This window comes from Glycine max, chromosome 7 (assembly GCF_000004515.6).
Source record: "Glycine max cultivar Williams 82 chromosome 7, Glycine_max_v4.0, whole genome shotgun sequence".
Classification (NCBI taxonomy): domain Eukaryota; kingdom Viridiplantae; phylum Streptophyta; class Magnoliopsida; order Fabales; family Fabaceae; genus Glycine; species Glycine max.
Window position 1 is genome coordinate 34,293,709 of NC_038243.2, and position 6,592 is coordinate 34,300,300.

Genomic DNA, 6,592 nt, shown 5'->3' on the forward strand with positions numbered 1-6,592 from the left:
TACTTGTGACTAAGAACCTAAATTTTGGTTTTGAAAGTAGGAAGGCATGAAAATTAGGACATGATTGTGAGAGTTTTTTTTACTCGAATTTGGCTGCCCCATGAGGGATACTTTGCACTTAGGTAGCGTGGAAAATACTTTTCAATGGTATGTAAATATATGTGTAAATATAGGTAGCATGGAAAACACCTTTCAATGGTGTGTATATATGTAAACATATGGCATGAAATTCCTTGCAAAGTGTGAATGAGTATCTTCCTAAATGAATATTGAGGTCGCTTCCTAAATGAATGTATGATGGCATGTAATTCCCTTTTTAAATGCAAGTAGGTGCATGACGTAATTAGCTTTCCAATATGCATATAAATAAATGTAAGTGAAACAATGAAAGTCTTATGATATGTGCTTCAAATATGTGTAGGTAGTTTGTGATAGCAAATATTTAGGATGTGATTAGGTGTGAATTTTGACGTAGTGCCTTGAGCATGAGAATGTGTGTTCTTTTTAAAAATACATATTTATGTATGGTAACTAGAATGTGTTGGATGTCCTTGTACATTGACATAAATAGTAGGATATTTTACACATACCCATGTGCATAAATGTGTTACATTAAACGTGTGCATGAGTTCATTCTAAATTGGAGGGATTAGCATGTCATTTTTGTGTTAAGATAAGCATTATCTTATAAAACTAACTTCCCAAAATGTTTGTCTTTTTAGGAAATGGCCCCAAGGAAGCTTGCCTCAAAGAGATCCAGGAAAGACAAAGCGGCTAAAGGAACCAGTTCCGCTCCCGAATATGACAGCCATCGTTTTAGGAGCGCTGAGCACCAGCAGCGCTTCGAGGCCATCAAAGGACGGCTATTCCTCCGGGAGAGACGCGTCCAGCTCAGAGACAATGAGTATACCGACTTCCAGGAAGAGATAGTTCGCCAGCGGTGGGCATCGCTGGTTACCCCCATGGCCAAGTTCGACCCAGACATAGTCCTCGAGTTTTATGCCAATGCTTGGCCTACAGAGGAGGGTATGCAAGATATGCGATCTTGGGTGAGGGGTCAGTGGATCCCTTTCGATGCGAATGCCCTCAGCCAGTTCCTGGGATACCCTTTAGTGCTGGAGGAGGGCCAGAAGTGCGAGTATGGCCAGAGGAGGAACCAGGCCGATGAGTTTGATGAGAAGGTCATCGCCCAGTTGCTATGTATACCGGGGCAGGATTTTGCCCGGTGTAACATTCCAATTTTCGTAAACTAGATTAAAAGGAATTGTTATTTATAAATAAATAGAATTTTAAAAATAATGATGAGATTTTATAAATAAATAAATAAGGAGATATAATTATTAATTAAAATAATGATTTGAGAGAAAATAAAAAGGGTATTTTATTTATTTGTTTGATAGAGAATAAAATAAAGTTTGTTTTTATAAAATAATAAATAATAAATAAATAAATAGAGTAAATAATAGGTCGAAAATGCCCCTAGCTATAAATAGCAACATGATAGGTCAGTTTTCAGACTCCTCAGCCCCCTCTGCCTCACAATTTCGTTTTTTTTCCTTTTCTCCCAAAACTCTCTCTTTTTCCCGTAGGCCACCTAACCTGTCTCAGAAAAATAACGATCTTGGACGCATTCACCGTTGGATCGTCGTGAAATTTGAGCACCACGTTCACAACCCAATTCCGAGCACTCTAACCGTTGTGAATTTTGATATTATATCTGAGCTAAGAAAAATACCCCTCACATTGTAGCATTTTCCTTTCCCGCAGAAACCCAGAGCTGTCTCGGAAAAACTACGATCCCGGTTTCGTTAACCGTTGGATTTTCACGAAATTTGGTTATATTGTTCGAAATTCAGTTTGGCACGCTTTCACCGTTAGGATTTGCGAGATAATATTTGTAGAGGGATAAAAATAAATCGCATGATGACAATATAAGTGGAGGCTTCAATCCTTTCTCTGTTTCTTTTGATGTTTGGGAACTCTATCGGAGCAGTTAGAGGAAAAAAATTGGAGGAATCTCAGGAAACCGCTAGAGATGCTGCTATCACTCTGAAGACACATGAGCCCACTTAGAGGTAAGGGATGAGTTATTCACAGTTGGGGATTAGTGAGAACATGTGTAGGGATCCTTAGAGGATTAAATTGGGGTTTTATTTTGGGATGTTTGTTAAATTGCAATTTTTCCTTTATGATTATAAATAAAATATTGATGTCCTAATGAAGATTGCTTGATAAATTGTGCTCTCGATATTTGTATATTTCGACCTATGATTTTGATATAATTGTGTAATATTATTTGAGGGGTTTTAGTCCTGATGTTGTGATAGTCTTTTATATAAATTGTCATATTGAGGATATGAAATGATGATTCAAATTGTGAGTATGTGATGAATTGTAGAATAACATGTTGCTTTGAGATTATAATATTGTTATTGAGATTGAGTATAAGTGTAAAGTTGAACATGTGTTAATTTGTGAGATACGTGTAAACAGGTGATGGTGGATTGTGACACTATGAGATGTGAAATTGTGAATGAGTTCTAGTTGTGGATAAGTGTGTAGTTAACACTTGATGTGAAATTACTTATGTTGTAAGCTATGAATTGTACGATAACCCGACCAGCGTTATCTTGAGAAAAACGTTGATGCGCAGTGTTAAAGAGAAAATGTAGGTTTCCTATTTAGGAACCAGTGTTAAATCGTAGCGCAATTGGGTTGAACGTGTTTAAAACACGAGTGTAAGGTCGTGGGTATTGTATAATTCATGAGCAGTGTCTGCATGCAAAAATTATTTTAGGGGTTGGACCTGAATCAGGAGGGAGAGGCCCTGACGGACTCTTCGGAGTGTAGGCCTTGGGGGTCACTGGGTTTGAGTGCTTCTTTAAGCCTATGCTAATCCCATATGATTGGAGCATTCTCGCAAAACATCGTGACCCTGACTGGTCTCCCTATGATCTTACTTAGTGAAAGTGACCTGACAAACCCATTGTGTGGTGTGTCTTGTTATGTACTCCTAAGCGCCCCATGGTTGTTTTTCACTGACATGGTACCACATTGCATGTAGGCTTGAGTCTTAGCATAATTGTCTCATGCGCTTGCTAATTTTTTTATTATGAAATTGAGGTGTTATTATGTCTTGATCAAAATGTGTGATTCTTGTGTAATGTGATTGATGATTGAAAGGTGTGATTGATGATTGAAAAATGAATTTTGAATGACAAAGTGATGAAATAATGTGAGATATGCTAAGTAAATTGTATTTGGCTACTATATGTTGTTTTGTTTCTCTCTAGTAGTTAGGAATGTGATAACTCACTCCCGGTTTGTTGTTTGTGTTTGGATCCTGTGATGATCTTGAACCTTGTGTTCGGGGGAGCAGATGGCTAGGTGAAGTGCTTAAAGGAACCTTGTGCTGAAGGACGTCGGGACACAATGCTCTGATAGGATGTGACAGTGGGGCATAAGTTTTATATTAATTGCATAATATTAGTCTATTTTATTTTATCTCACTGATTTAACAAAATATTTTTGTAAATTTTGATGGCCTTGTTTCGAGCCGAATATATTTTTAATAAGTTTTAATTGATAATAGTGAAGTGAATGTGAACCTTTTACCCGTGTGAATTTGGTTACCGATATTTTTTATATATTTTATTTATTTATATGTCGGGGTAGAGGGTGTCACACCCGGACTGCTGCTGGGAGACGGGTGCGGATCATGCCCACCAACATGACCACCCTGACCTAGATATGGATGACGTTGCTGCTCAGCAACATCCAGCCCAGCGATCATAATTCCGACCTCCCCCTGCCGAAGTGTCAGTTGGTTACGCCATCCTGACACGGATGAGCATTCACGTGGCTCAGTTGATTGCTGATGCCATTTATCTATTTGCAGGTATGGTGCCGACCAGGCACCCTTTGGACCTGGATAAGTCCAACAGGGCCCTGGGATTTCCCGCATTGATCACAGGACTTTGTCAGTCATTCAGAGTCCCCGTCGCATCTAGCAAGGTGATTCGGCCACCATCACCCGGGCTTTTATTGAGAAGTATTGCACGCAGAGACCGGCCCAGGGTAATGCACCACAGGCCGCAGACGCGCCGCCACCTCATCAGGCTGGCCCAGCTGGGTCATTTGATTCGGAGCAGTATTTACGGCATGTGGTTCGCCAGCAGGCGGCCAACCACCGGGCGCACGTGCAGACCCATGACTGTCTTTACCAGCTGAGCCTCAACCTGCAGAGCCAGGGTTTTACTTCTTTTCCATGCCCTACTCCGGATCAATTCAGGGCAGAGGTCGCATGGCCCGGAGATTGGCCTGAGGCCCAGGCAGGGGAGGCACCCGTAGAGGCTCCCGGCGAGGCAGGTGAGGCCCGCGAGGACGAGGAAATGACCGATTTGCTTGATTTCTTGGGGGGGAGCGGAGCCACATGATTGGGAGATCCCTAGATCCGTATTCCTTTTTATGTTATGTTTATGCTTCCTCCTTTTCCTATTATGTATCATTTTATTTTTGTTTAACTAAGGGACTAACGTTTGTTTCGTTTTGATTGACTTTTGTTTTGTGCATATATGTCGTTTGAACTGTTACGTTTGTATTTACTTCATTGTTGTCAATAGTGTTTGTTGAAGTTTCGAAATCGCGTAGAATTTTTCATTTAGGAACGTCGTCCAAAATAAAAAATGAACCAAAATCATGATAAAAAGAAAGAAGCGTTGTGAATAAATGTCTACGTATATAAAGAAAAAGAAAAATGTTTCTCATATATGAATGTAGAAGGAAAATGTGTATAGAAGGATTTTTGCGTGTGTAAATAATGTGTGAAAAGAAATCCTTGTGTGTGAGCAACGAGTGTATATAAAGAAACTTTTGTATGAACTATAGGTGTGTGTTGGGAAAAACAAAAAAATCTTTGAACGTAAATAGGGTTCGTATATAGACCGTGTGACGTAAAGAGAAAGAGTTCTAATGCGTGTACAGAAAAAGTTCGTCATGTGTGAGAATGTAAATATACAAAGAAAAGTTTTCCTCATAGAGGGCCATGGGTGTATAGTTTTGTGAATATAAAAATGAAACAAAAAGGAAAAAGAAAGGAAGACCTCGAAGGTCGGCATGTTATAGTTAGGAAGTATAAATCATTCGTAGAGAGCAAACATATCTTCCGGAAACAAGGGACTGTCACTAAGAGTTTATTTTCCTGAATAACCGAGATAAGAACGGGTGAATCCATTGAACTAATGAAAGAACATAATTTGGAAACATTGGGTCTGTTTGTGTAAATTCCCAACCGTAGTATCACAATGCCATAAACGGGATGCTTGAGTACCCACCTGGCTGTGGCCATGACTAATTTTGCACGTTGTTTCCAAATCATCATTGTCACGCGTGCCTTGTGGAATAATATGGAAGTTCGGCCCAAGACCGACACCTTGACACCCAAATTTGTTTTGCCCCGGATATCAAGATCGGGCTCCCACGATAAAAGCCCCCATTGAGACACAACCTTAGACTATTTTGGACCTTGGCCTATCAAAAGAACCCTCATCCTTTCCCTTGAAGCAAAGGACAGCGGAATCCCCTCAAGGGAGAGCGAATAGAATGCTAAAACCCGATTTCCCAAAGAAAGAAAAAGAAGGATTCCCGATCGAAGATCGAAAGGAAGTAAAAAGGGAAAAGATCGGAGGAAAACAAAGTAATTCTCGATCAATGAAAGAAAGGGAACGAAAAATCTTCAGACCAGATAAATTTTCGACAAGGTAAGTGACTGCCGGCGAAGGAAAACCCTTTTTTGGTGTCTCTTCCTTTTGAATTGCCATTCAAGGTCATTCTCGATTGGGGATATCCCGCCCCACATAAAAGGAAAAGACCGAAACACTCAGCTTCCTCTCCAAAAACACTACCCTCGAGAAAATCCTATTGATCCGTGATCGTACGTTTGATCTCTGGTTCGATAGGAAATCATGTGCAAAATAAAGTCATGGTGCAGTTATGGTTTGGGAATAGGGTGAAACACTTGCATGTGTGAGTTCTTATACACTATGAGTGATTCATTCCCAGTTCCAGCTTAACCCGATGTTTCCCCTGAATGTTCATTTAAAAGCTAAATGTTGACATCCTACCCTTCATTTTCGGGTACAAGGAAGATTATCCTTGGCATGAGTATGTTGTTTCTATAAGATATGGTGCTCTCGCGAATGATTTATTTTTCTTTGCAAAAAGCATGTTTGCCTTTTTAGGTAAAAAAAAATCGGTGGACCATTCGGTCCTGCCAACTACCTTTTTCGGAGCCCCATGAATTGAGTTGTCGTTCATGCATCCTCCACCAACGAATTTGGAGCCATGCGTAGTGATTGCCTAGTGCAATTCTCCATCCTCGCCTTTTATTCGGAGCCCCATGAATTGATTGTCTAGCGCTGTTCATGTGTCCTCCACCGTCAAGTGCGGATCCTCTTGACTGGGAAATGTGGTCTTTGTTATTTTCCCGTTTGATTCATCCACCAACGAGTTTGGAGCCATGCGTAGTGTTTGCCTAGTGCAATTCTCCATTCTCGCCTTTTATTCGAAGCCCTATGAATTGATTGCCTAGCGC